Genomic DNA, 13,802 nt, shown 5'->3' with positions numbered 1-13,802 from the left:
CTACCACTCTGTGATGCAGAGATCTGTGAGCAGGTTTATGATGTCCCATCTGTCCATAGTCTGAAGATCTAGTAAGAAAGTTTAGGTGACAATGAAGATCTTCAAGGAGTGCTTCAAAAGTCATTTTGTCCAACACTGAGTTGAGGAAAATGATATAATCTGTGACAAAATTAAAACATCTGTGAGGCATAAGAGGAGGTCATGCCCACAAGCGTGACTGGTGTGGGATCTGGCTGGACACGATGAATGACTTCCAAGGATTCTATGAGGTCCCTGCAGTGACCAGTGAGATTACTCAGGTAGCCAATCTAGCTGGGATAGATGAGGCTGACTGTCAGTAAGCCCTTGATGAACAAAGATCTACAAGAGCTTGCTGAGAATCTTAATCGAGGTGTGGAGAAGACTCCCATCAAGAGATAACTCTCCAGTAATATTTCATGAAGATGGTTTGGCCACCATTATTAAGATTAAGGTGGAGATTTGTGGAGATTTGTGGAGAACGATCCTGCCTGGGAGTGCGGTAAGAAAAGCAGTGCTGAAATTCCTTGCTGCATTATAATAAAATATTATTTATATTATTTTAATGTATTTTAAATGTATCTGAAATATAATCTATTTGTGATTGTATAATTAATGTATAAATATATATTCTATTGAGTTATACAGTGAGGGAAAAAAGTATTTGATCCCCTGCTGATTTTGTACGTTTGCCCACTGACAAAGAAATGGTCAGTCTATAATTTTAATGGTAGGTGTATTTTAACGGTGAGAGACAGAATAACAACAAAAAAATCCAGAAAAACGCATTTCAAAAAAGTTATAAATTGATTTGCATGTTAATGAGGGAAATAAGTATTTGATCCCCTATCAATCAGCAAGATTTCTGGCTCCCAGGTGTCTTTTATACAGGTAACGAGCTGAGATTAGGAGCACTCTCTTAAAGGGAATGCTCTTAATCTCAGCTCGTTACCTGTATAAAAGACACCTGTCCACAGAAGCAATCAATCAATCAGATTCCAAACTCTCCACCATGGCCAAGACCAAAGAGCTCTCCAAGGATGTCAGGGACAAGCTTGTAGACCTACACAAGGCTGGAATGGGCTACAAGACCATCGCCAAGCAGCTTGGTGAGAAGGTGACAACAATTGGTGCCATTATTCGCAAATGGAAGAAACACAAAATAACTGTCAGTCTCCCTCGGTCTGGGGCTCCATGCAAGATCTCACCTCGTGGAGTTTCAATGATCATGAGAACGGTGAGGAATCAGCCCAGAACTACACGGGAGGATCTTGTTAATGATCTCAAGGCAGCTGGGACCATAGTCACCAAGAAAACAATTGGTAACACACTACGCCGTGAAGGACTGAAATCCTGCAGCGCCCGCAAGGTCCCCCTGCTCAAGAAAGCACATGTACAGGCCCGTCTGAAGTTTGCCAACGAACATCTGAATGATTCAGAGGAGAACTGGGTGAAAGTGTTGTGGTCCAATGAGACCAAAATCGAGCTCTTTGGCATCAACTCAACTCGCTGTGTTTGGAGGAGGAGGAATGACCCCAAGAACACCATCCCCACCGTCAAACATGGAGGTGGAAACATTATGCTTTTGGGGTGTTTTTCTGCTAAGGGGACAGGACAACTGCACCGCATCAAAGGGATGATGGACGGGGCCATGTACCATCAAATCTTGGGTGAGAACCTCCTTCCCTCAGCCAGGGCATTGCAAATGGGTCATGGATGGGTATTCCAGCATGACAATGACCCAAAACACACAGCCAAGGCAACAAAGGAGTGGCTCAAGAAGAAGCACATTAAGGTCCTGGAGTGGCCTAGCCAGTCTCCAGACCTTAATCCCATAGAAAATCTGTGGAGGGAGCTGAAGGTTCGAGTTGCCAAACGTCAGCCTCGAAATGTTAATGACTTGGAGAGGATCTGCAAAGAGGAGTGGGACAAAATCCCTCCTGAGATGTGTGCAAAGCTGGTGGCCAACTACAAGAAACGTTTGACCTCTGTGATTGCCAACAAGGGTTTTGCCACCAAGTACTAAGTCAAAGGGGTCAAATACTTATTTCCCTCATTAACATGCAAATCAATATATAACTTTTTGTTGTTATTCTGTCTCTCACTGTTAAAATACACCTACCATTAAAATTATAGACTGATCATTTCTTTGTCAGTGTGCAAACGTACAAAATCAGCAGGGGATCAAATACTTTTTTCCCTCACTGTATGTCAAAAATGAAATTGAGGCAGAAGAACTCAAATTAGATTCTAGTAATAAAACAGAATCTTTGTGGGTTAAACTTTTGAACAAAAGTTCCGGAAGATTAGTGGTAGGAGTGTGTTACAGACCACCCAACTTCAGATATTCAGAAAGATGTTGCATTGTACAGTGTAATCAGGACTGCACGTAGCATGAATGTGGCTGTTACAATTTCAATTTCCCAAACATAGAATGGGAAAGACCAGTTGGGACTGCAGAAGCAGAAATAGAAATGGTTGAGATGGTAAATGACTGCTTTCTAACTCAATTTGTCAGGGAACCAACCAGAGAGAGAGCATTCATTGACCTGATCTTTTCAAATGACTACGACAGAGTCAGAGGGACAGTAGTTAGAGAACCAATGGCAAACTGTGATCACAATATGCTTAGCTTTGAGGCATTCTTTCACAAAACAAGGACCAAGTCTAAAACAATGGTCTACAATTTTAGAAAAGCAAATCTTGAAGGTATGAGGCAGCACTTAGAAGAGGTAGACTGGAGCACACTGGATACAAATTCAGCTGAAAATGGATGGTTATATTTTAAGAATGAGGCTTACTTGATGCTCAGGAGAAATTTGTACCCAAAACTTAGCAAATTGAGGACCAGAAAACATTGGCCAAAATGGTTTAATAGAATTATGCAAAAAAATATCAAGAGAAAGAAAATGTTGTATAGCACATACAAAAGGGATAGACGAAACAAAATAAAAAGAATATGTTGCTGCAAAGAGATCTTAAGAAAGGGATCAGGCAAGCAAAGAGGGAAATAGAAAGAAACATAGCTCTTGGAGCTAAAATTAATGCAAAGAGCTTTTTTTCAATACTACAACAGCAAGAGGTCAATAAAGGAGGAAGTGAAACAGATAAATGGCAAAAACTGAAGTATCTTGGAAAACGAACAAGATGTGGCAAATGTTCTAAATGAGTATTTCGCAGAGGTTTTTACAAAAGAAAAAATGGATAACATGTCACTTGAGATTTGTCATGCTCCCGCCGGCAAAAGCAGGAGTCAGAGGGGGGATGCGCACATATCATTTTGGGGCAAATGTGTGAGATTTTAGGGATGATGCATGAGAGCATGAGGAACACACGGCTGTCCTGCCACAAGAATACAGGCTACTGCTCCGCTTTACAACACGGACAATTCATAACAGTATTATACACAATTCATAGATATTTCCTCAGAAAAACTGAAGTTATGACAATGCTACACAGCTACATGTACAATACCCATCTATGCAATCCAAAACAGTTGCTAATTACCAAAATAATCCTTCCCTATGCCAATATAATGCATCTTCATTCGTCATCTCTATATGTCAAGGGCAGTGTGACCAAATCCATTGACAGGCCTCATAGGGAGCTTACCACACATAGCCTAAACTAAACTTTATTGAGTTCAGTAAATGAAAAAGGTACCTTGGTCATGGCTGCACGATTTTAGTTTGCATAGCAATAAGGTATAAGCAATATATTATATTAATGATTATATGTACACATTTCTTACCAGGGAGAGGATATATAAAACATGCAGTGCTTTAAATCCTCATGTGAACACTTAAAGCTGAGACCCCCTGGTAATTAATCTACATGGAATGCTTAAGCAACACAGATCTATCTTTGTTTGACATAAAGGTCAAAGCTTACATCCCTTTTACAAAGCATGAAATTCTCCAGATAATAAGTAGGAAGTGATTCGCTGCATAAAATAAAATGTTTTAATCGCTTCACTTTGCGAGCTGTTGTTGAATGTCTAGATCTCCAAAATCAGCCTTTTTTTTATTAACCCTGTTCAATCATATTCTGGCTGATTATTCTTTTAAGAGCATGATCAATTTATTTAGTATTTTCAAAGTGTATAAAATTAAACTCAGTATATATGAGAAAAAAATTGACAAAGAATGTCACATATTGTTGACTAAACTCTAAAGTGTATTGTGCATACATAGAGCCCTGAAAACACAACTAATTGCAAATAATGTTAAGTCTTCAGTTAACCCTGTGTACTGATTATATATTTTTTGTACCTTTTACTATAATGGGATCTGCTTTTTCCCTTATCTGTATTCTCACCACAAATATAGCAAGAGCTGTTTAGATACTGCATTTCTATTTCTTGCATTTACATTTACACACAATATTGCAGGCTCAGAATTTGCAATTTGGCAGAATATCACCATTTACACAGAACATGGAAATACTGTTGTTAAAATATTGTTTCTAATTTTAAGTGCTGTAATGTTTTATTAGAACAAGATATAAAAAGCAATGATGAACGGATGCTTTGTGTTTTCTCTGTTCCCTCTTCTAGCTGTGCTGGAGAAGATCAAGTGAGTGAGCAACAGTGCTTCTGGTCACTAACAGGTGGCCTTCACAGACCTTGGTTCTCGAAACCTTGGCAGCTTCCCTCTTGGGCAGAGCTTCTGTCTCACATTCAGGGTGTGCTTTGGGAACCAAACCCAGGCCTCTTACAGCTATTGGTCTGGCCCCTGAATGGGATTGCCTCATGGCCTTAAGGCTGTGGCCACCATTCAGTCAGCAAGAGCTCCCTCTACGAGGCTGTAGTATTCTTACAGCTGGCACGGTGTCTGGCTAGAGGGCATGACCTGGTCACCAGCCCTGTGACAGTTATTCAGGTGCTCTTGAAGAAGCTGTTGAATGCTGACAAGTCTCTATTCATGCTGTAGGTCTACCTACCGGTCATGTCCAGATTGATGGTGAGTTGCCTGGAGCCAATTTCCTGACCTCCCATTTCTTAGGCATCCCCAATCTCTTTCTCTCCCTGCTTAGAACCTTAATGTATTGCTGCATGCACTTTCCCATCCCCCCTTTGAGCTTCTTCAGACAGCTGAGCTGCAGCTGGTCTCGTTCAGTGGCCAATGTGTTTGCTAAATGTGTGAGCAAACTACATGCACTCTTGGTGCTTCCTGCTTGTGCTCACTTTCCTGGAGATGACTCCACATGCTTTGGCCTAACTGCTTTTCTTCCAAACGATCTCTCCCCTTCCCATGTTAAAAGGCAGGTTGAGTTGATGCCATTCCATCTTCCTCCCTCCTCTTTGGAGGAGGAGAGCCATCTGCACTTTCTTTGCCCTGTGCAGGTGTTGCACTGCTACATGGATTGTACTAGGGGGGTCTGTCTCACAGGCCTGTTGTTTGTGTATTATGGTGTGTGGACATTGGGACAGGCCCTGACAAGCAGTACCTGTTCCATGAGATTGTTGACATTATTACCATGGCAATGACTGATGGTGCCCAGGCAGCTGCTGGTCCATGCGCCCAGCTGGTGTGTTATGTTAAACCAACTGTTGTTTTTCCAGTAGAACATGGCCTGGTAGCCTTGTCCTAGTGTTGCTAACCCGTGGTGTGCAGGTCCCTGGTGGTTCCCTGCCCTCCTTTCCATCTTTCTTGATATGAGGTCACATCTCATGGCAGGCTGTGTCTTCAGGGCTGGCTTCATAATTTGTATGCCACTGATTTCCCAAGCAGCAGCATGGGTATACAGTACCCTATCCCCCTTTGGGTAGTACCACAGTTATCTGACAAAGAGAATATTTCCCAAAGACTCCAGCACAAAGAGTCACTTTGCATGCTAGTTAAAGCAGGCAGGGGGGGTGGGTCTGTCTAAATGACAGCACACAGTGGCCTATAGGCACCTTTGTTAGAAAATGCAGTTATAAGATCTCATGGTAATAAGCGATTTCCCATCCCCCTTTGGGTAATATTCACTTTCTCAAATAACTGTGGCTGCATTTGCAACCTATTGATTTGTAATAATACAATAGTGAACATCAACAAAGACAATCCCTTATTTTAACATCTACTAATCATTTGAAACTTGAGAAGGAAAAAAAAACTATTTTTTCTTTTAGTAGCTACAATTTAGCCCAAATACATATTCACTCTAATATTTTTCATGATCAGAAGACATTATGTATTACATGTAACTATGCCAAGATCAAGAAAACAACTAATTAAGCAAATAGCTAACTACCTCCATCTACACTGAACAATTTTAATCAGGCTTTTACTGGCTGTAGCACCTTAGGAAAAAACAAATTCAAGATACAAATGTTTGTTAATTACAATTTCCCCCATAATTGAAACATAAATGCTAGAATTAAACTTTATTTAGATACATATAATTAAAATCTAAAATAATGCATTTAACTTTATCAAAACATAACTTTAATTCATTGTATTAAAGCTTTACTTTAATAGCGGTTATTTCTACAAAGCATCCAGCTGTTTTCACCCCATCTTTGGTCACTCTGATACCAGAATTAATTGTTAAAGCGAATACATAGCTTTGAAGGTGGGCCATCTTCCCAAATAATTTCAGAAACTCAATAATACTTGTGTGATCCCAATATAACTTAATGAACATGACTTTTTCAATGCCAAGGGTCAAATGAACCACATTTATAAAGCTTCTGTGTCCTTTTGACATATCATGTATTTTACTAAAAAATCATAATAATAATACCACCATACATACATGTGTATTCCAATATATGTTAGCAGTGGTTAATGAGAAAACAGCATTTATCATTTCCCCACCACGCCTATTATTGTGTAATGTGCTTGAATATGTTTCTATTTTTAAGAGCAACATGTCTGTTGAAATAAAGTGTCTTATTTTTGCTGTAATTAATTTGAAATACACCACTGTAGATTTAATTATAAGCCTAATATCAATTCCAAGCTTTTAATATTATCATACACCCTGCGGCACAAAAAACAAATCCCTCTATGCATCAAACTTTTAATCTTTAACTTAGAATTTAATGTGCAATCAGCCATGTTATTCCAAACTTATAGAACAAGAAGGTGGCCAAAGGATATCTTCAGGGCAAATTTGTATGTAAAAAAATGAAAATACATATTCACTTAACCCCCCACAGACTAGATTTAGATTAAAATATTATAATCTCTTTATTGAAATCCAGGAGGTCCAAGTATTACAAGGAAATGTTGCTGTGTTGTAGCTATGCTGTAGTCTTAGCTTTTTAGTTTTTTATGTTTGTTGTTTTACTACCTGAAGTGGATTCTGATAATATATATATATATATATATATATATATATATATATATATATATATATATATATATATATATATATATACACTCACCTAAAGGATTATTAGGAACACCATACTAATACTGTGTTTGACCCCCTTTCGCCTTCAGAACTGCCTTAATTCTACGTGGCATTGATTCAACAAGGTGCTGAAAGCATTCTTTAGAAATGTTGGCCCATATTGATAGGATAGCATCTTGCAGTTGATGGAGATTTGTGGGATGCACATCCAGGGCACGAAGCTCCCGTTCCACCACATCCCAAAGATGCTCTATTGGGTTGAGATCTGGTGACTGTGGGGGCCAGTTTAGTACAGTGAACTCATTGTCATGTTCAAGAAACCAATTTGAAATGATTCGACCTTTGTGACATGGTGCATTATCCTGCTGGAAGTAGCCATCAGAGGATGGGTACATGGTGGTCATAAAGGGATGGACATGGTCAGAAACAATGCTCAGGTAGGCCGTGGCATTTCAACGATGCCCAATTGGCACTAAGGGGCCTAAAGTGTGCCAAGAAAACATCCCCCACACCATTACACCACCACCACCAGCCTGCACAGTGGTAACAAGGCACGATGGATCCATGTTCTCATTCTGTTTATGCCAAATTCTGACTCTACCATCTGAATGTCTCAACAGAAATCGAGACTCATCAGACCAGGCAACATTTTTCCAGTCTTCAACTGTCCAATTTTGGTGAGCTTGTGCAAATTGTAGCCTCTTTTTCCTATTTGTAGTGGAGATGAGTGGTACCCGGTGGGGTCTTCTGCTGTTGTAGCCCATCCGCCTCAAGGTTGTACGTGTTGTGGCTTCACAAATGCTTTGCTGCATACCTCGGTTGTAACGAGTGGTTATTTCAGTCAAAGTTGCTCTTCTATCAGCTTGAATCAGTCGGCCCATTCTCCTCTGACCTCTAGCATCAACAAGGCATTTTCGCCCACAGGACTGCCGCATACTGGATGTTTTTCCCTTTTCACACCATTCTTTGTAAACCCTAGAAATGGTTGTGCGTGAAAATCCCAGTAACTGAGCAGATTGTGAAATACTCAGACCGGCCCGTCTGGCACCAACAACCATGCCACGCTCAAAATTGCTTAAATCACCTTTCTTTCCCATTCAGACATTCAGTTTGGAGTTCAGGAGATTGTCTTGACCAGGACCACACCCCTAAATGCATTGAAGCAACTGCCATGTGATTGGTTGGTTAGATAATTGCATTAATGAGAAATTGAACAGGTGTTCCTAATAATCCTTTAGGTGAGTGTATATATATATATATATATATATATATATATTATTTTTATTTTTTTTCAGGAATAAGAAGTAAGATAGAATAAAACATTTTCACGCATGCTTTGTTTTTCAGGAAAATGTGTGTGTACAAAAACATGTCAGTTTATCTTTGAACTCATATACATTTAGTTTTACTACAACCATGAAGGAAACAACCAGTTTGTCCAAGAACATCACTGTATATAATAACGATATAAAGCATGTTTTCTATGTATTTCTGACTGTGTCTCTACATAAGCTAATGATTCATATTACAATTATTTCACATTATCAAAATAAATCGAAACAGGGGAAAGTTTTTCAATATAGTAATTGTTCCCAAAACAATGTAATTTGTTGATCTACTGCTGGATCAAGGCCTAAACTAAACTTTTCCATAAACTGAAAAGAAATTTCCTTTTTAGTGCAAATAACATTGTCCTTGACTGTATACCTCATATCACATGTATATTTGGACAATGCCACTGGAATGAGGGAGATGTGTTTTATTGGTACTAAGCTGGATTCAATTCATTCTAGCATTGGCCTTCATTGGCATCTCACTAACAATTATGTTTTTGTCACATTTCTAAGAATGGATCTTCCTTATCTGCAGTCTACCGATCCAGCACACAGTTAAATTGACAACTGAAATCCATTTGATCCTGTAAAATCACATTCACATATGTAATATGCTGCTTGCAGTTACTGAAAAATCAAGTCCAAAGAGATCACAGTATAATCGGCCTGTCTTTCACAATAATGATTCAAGCTGGAGTTATTTGTTCAGATAGAATAGCTAAACTATCTTCTTATTATCTTCTTATCTTCTTAGAATAGCTAAATACTTATTTCCCTCATTAACATGCAAATCAATGTATAACTTTTTTGAAATGCGTTTTTCTGGATTTTTTTTTTGTTATTCTGTCTCTCACTGTTAAAATACACCTACCATTAAAATTATAGACTGATCATTTCTTTGTCAGTGGGCAAACGTACAAAATCAGCAGGGGATCAAATACTTTTTTCCCTCACTGTAAGTTACTTAAGTGGGGCTCTTTTACCACAACTTAATTGTCAGCACAGACGTGATAGTGTTGCCCAATTTCCACAGCAATATATTGGTTAAATGGGCGATGGTTTGACATCGTGTGGAGTGTACATACCTACTTTCACATTGTTCATTCTTTTTCCTACATCAATAAAGTATGTCTCTATCATGGTGTGCTCAAAGCTATCCAACATCAGTAATCAGACCACATCTTAAGAAACTGATCATTAATCTTGCTGCTTTTTCACCATTTGCCACCCTTTTATGGGACAGATGTGTGATTGAAGGTAGAGATCAATTAATTTTAGTTAAAGCTTTTGAGCAAAGACTGCAAAGATCATTATCTAAAGTGAACATCCGTTGCTTGGTCTGCTTGCTTTGATCAGTCTTCCTGTTGCATTGAAAAAAAAAAAACATGTACAGGGGCATTCTTGAACAAAAAACATAACAGAAACGCATTAATCTCCAAGACAAATAAATATCTTCAATTGTTGTATACCAATTGTATTGCTTTTTTCATACATTCCTTTTTGACTGAGTTTATTTTTTTGTTCAAATTTTGTTCATTCCTTTCAAATCTCCCCATATATATAATCTATAAACAATATTTTCAGATGCAATAACATTTGTTCTACAGTTTGTGTCTTTATTGTACGGCAAGCCAAATTGTCATTTAGAGATATCTCTAAATACAATTCAAGATATCTTAAATTGAATTGCAGATATCTCAAACTAACTCCATTTCAAGATACCTCAAATTGAATTTGAGCTATACCTTAAATTCAATTTGAGATATCTCAAATTCAATTCAAGATATCTTAAATTCATTTCCTGTCCTATTTGAGATATCTCGAATTGACTTCCTGTTTATTTCAGATATCTTAAAATAGACATGCCACATTTACACATTTGGTTGCTGCCTGAGTTGGCAATCATGAAACTTTGAAACAGAACTTCATATAAATGGATAAAGCTAAAATAATGCTCATATTATGTGAAGCAGATAGATTTTCAAAGAAAATTGCACATTATTCAATTGCATAAGTAATCAGCCCTTTGCTACAAAACCCCAAAATCAGTTCATGTGTAAAATATTTGTTTGAAAGGTTACAATATTAGTGTTGTGTTCTCTGTCTCTGGGTAATTAATGTGGTTTGGCTTGACTTCATTGTAAATTCATATGTTTCTGTAAGTTTTCTTAATTAGATCAGATCAGGAGATTATTACATGAAAATGTCAAAGTCACTAAATACAGACAGATTTTTCTTTACTCTTTTCTCGAAAGACTGATTAAAATCAGTTTGATTTTTTTTTTTTAAGAATAAAGGTGACAAATCTGTCCCCTAGCCTGAAAAGGTTTAAAACTTCCTTCTGACAGTCCCGCTGCATATCATATACACTAGCCAAAAAATAGAAAAACAACACTTTTGGTGAATATGGTGTATATTCAAAAGCCTATATTTCAACAAATACACTTTTGAAATTTCTTTGAAGAATAACACTTAACACCTTAATTGTATGATTATTCCATATTATAATATATATATATATATACACTCACCTAAAGGATTATTAGGAACACCATACTAATACTGTGTTTAACCCCCTTTCGCCTTCAGAACTGCCTTAATTCTACATGGCATTGATTCAACAAGGTGCTGAAAGCATTCTTTAGAAATGTTGGCCCATATTGATAGGATAGCATCTTGCAGTTGATGGAGATTTGTGGGATGCACATCCAGGGCACGAAGCTCCCGTTCCACCACATCCCAAAGATGCTCTATTGGGTTGAGATCTGGTGACTGTGGGGGCCAGTTTAGTACAGTGAACTCATTGTCATGTTCAAGAAACCAATTTGAAATGATTCGACCTTTGTGACATGGTGCATTATCCTGCTGGAAGTAGCCATCAGAGGATGGGTACATGGTGGTCATAAAGGGATGGACATGGTCAGAAACAATGCTCAGGTAGGCCGTGGCATTTAAACGATTCCCAATTGGCACTAAGGGGCCTAAATTGTGCCAAGAAAACATCCCCCACACCATTACACCACCACCACCTGCCTGCACAGTGGTAACAAGGCATGATGGATCCATGTTCTCATTCTGTTTACTCCAAATTCTGACTCTACCATCTGAATGTCTCAACAGAAATCGAGACTCATCAGACCAGGCAACATTTTTCCAGTCTTCAACTGTCCAATTTTGGTGAGCTTGTGCAAATTGTAGCTTCTTTTTCCTATTTGTAGTGGAGATGAGTGGTACCCGGTGGGGTCTTGTGCTGTTGTAGCCCATCCGCCTCAAGGTTGTACGTGTTGTGGCTTCACAAATGCTTTGCTGCATACCTCGGTTGTAACAAGTGGTTATTTCAGTCAAAGTTGCTCTTCTATCAGCTTGAATCAGTCGGCCCATTCTCCTCTGACCTCTAGCATCAACAAGGCATTTTCGCCCACAGGACTGCCGCATACTGGATGTTTTTCCCTTTTCACACCATTCTTTGTAAACCCTAGAAATGGTTGTGCGTAAAAATCCCAGTAACTGAGCAGATTGTGAAATACTCAGACCGGCCTGTCTGGCACCACCAACCATGCCACGCTCAAAATTGCTTAAATCACCTTTCTTTCCCATTCAGACATTCAGTTTGGAGTTCAGGAGATTGTCTTGACCAGGACCACACCCCTAAATGCATTGAAGCAACTGCCATGTGATTGGTTGGTTAGATAATTGCATTAATGAGAAATTGAACAGGTGTTCCTAATAATCCTTTAGGTGAGTATATATATATATATATATATATATATATATATATATATATATATATATATATACACCGATCAGCCACAACATTATGACAACTGACAGGTGAAGTGAATAACACTGATAATCTCGTTATCATGGCACCTGTCAGTGGGTGGGATATATTAGGCAGCAAAAATGGGCATACTTCCTACACTGTTCCCCCAATTTGGATGCAACTACCTTCAAATTAAAGAAAAAAGTCTACACCTATAGCATATCTTGATTGTTTCCTATCAAATCCATTGTGGTGGTATACAAAGCCAAATTATGACAATTGTGTCACTGTCCAAATATATATGGACCTAACTGTGTGTATATATATATATATATGTATATATTCACTGATCAGCCATAACATTATGACCACTGACAGGTGAAGTGAATAACACTGATAATCTCGTTATCATGGCACCTGTCAGTGGGTGGGATATATTAGGCAGCAAGTGAACATTTTGTCCTCAAAGTCGATGTGTTAGAAGCAGGAAAAATGGGCAAGCGTAAGGATCTGAGCGACTTTGACAAGGGCCAAATTGTGATGGCTAGACGACTGGGTCAGAGCATCTCCAAAACTGCAGCTCTTGTGGGGTGTTCCCGGTCTGCAGTCGTCAGTACCTATCAAAAGTGGTCCAAGGAAGGAAAAGCAGTGAACCGATGACAGGGTCATGGGCGGCCAAGGCTCATTGATACACATGGGGAGCGAAGGCTGGCCTGTGTGGTCCGATCCAACAGACGAGCTACTGTAGCTCAAATTGCTGAAAAAGTTAATGCTGGTTCTGATAGAAAGGTGTCAGAACACACAGTGCATCACAGTTAGTTGCGTATCGGGCTGCGTAGCCGCAGACCAGTCAGGGTGCCCATGCTGACCCCTGTCCACTGCCGAAAGCACCTACAATGGGCACATGAGCATCAGAACTGGACCACGGAGCAATGGAAGAAGGTGGCCTGGTCTGATGAATCACGAGTTCAAGGGTTGACTTGGCCTCCAAATTCCCCAGATCTCAATCCAATCGAGCATCTGTGGGATGTGCTGGACAAACAAGTCCGATCCATGGAGGCCCTACTTCGCAACTTACAGGACTTACGATCTGCTGCTAACGTCTTGGTGCCAGATACCACAGCACACCTTCAGAGGTCTAGTGGAGTCCATGCCTCGACGGGTCAGGGCTGTTTTGGGGGCAAAAGGGGGAGCTACATAATATTAGGCAGGTGGTCATAATGTTATGGCTGATCGGTGTATATAAAATCTAACAAATAATGTGTCTGGTAAATTAATGTATTTTGGATTTAGGCTACAACATTTATGTAAGAGTTGCAGGGTACTTTATTTATTGGTGAATG

The sequence above is a fragment of the Amia ocellicauda genome, chromosome 2 (assembly GCF_036373705.1).
Source record: "Amia ocellicauda isolate fAmiCal2 chromosome 2, fAmiCal2.hap1, whole genome shotgun sequence".
Lineage (NCBI taxonomy): Eukaryota > Metazoa > Chordata > Actinopteri > Amiiformes > Amiidae > Amia > Amia ocellicauda.
This window is presented reverse-complemented; position numbering follows the sequence as displayed.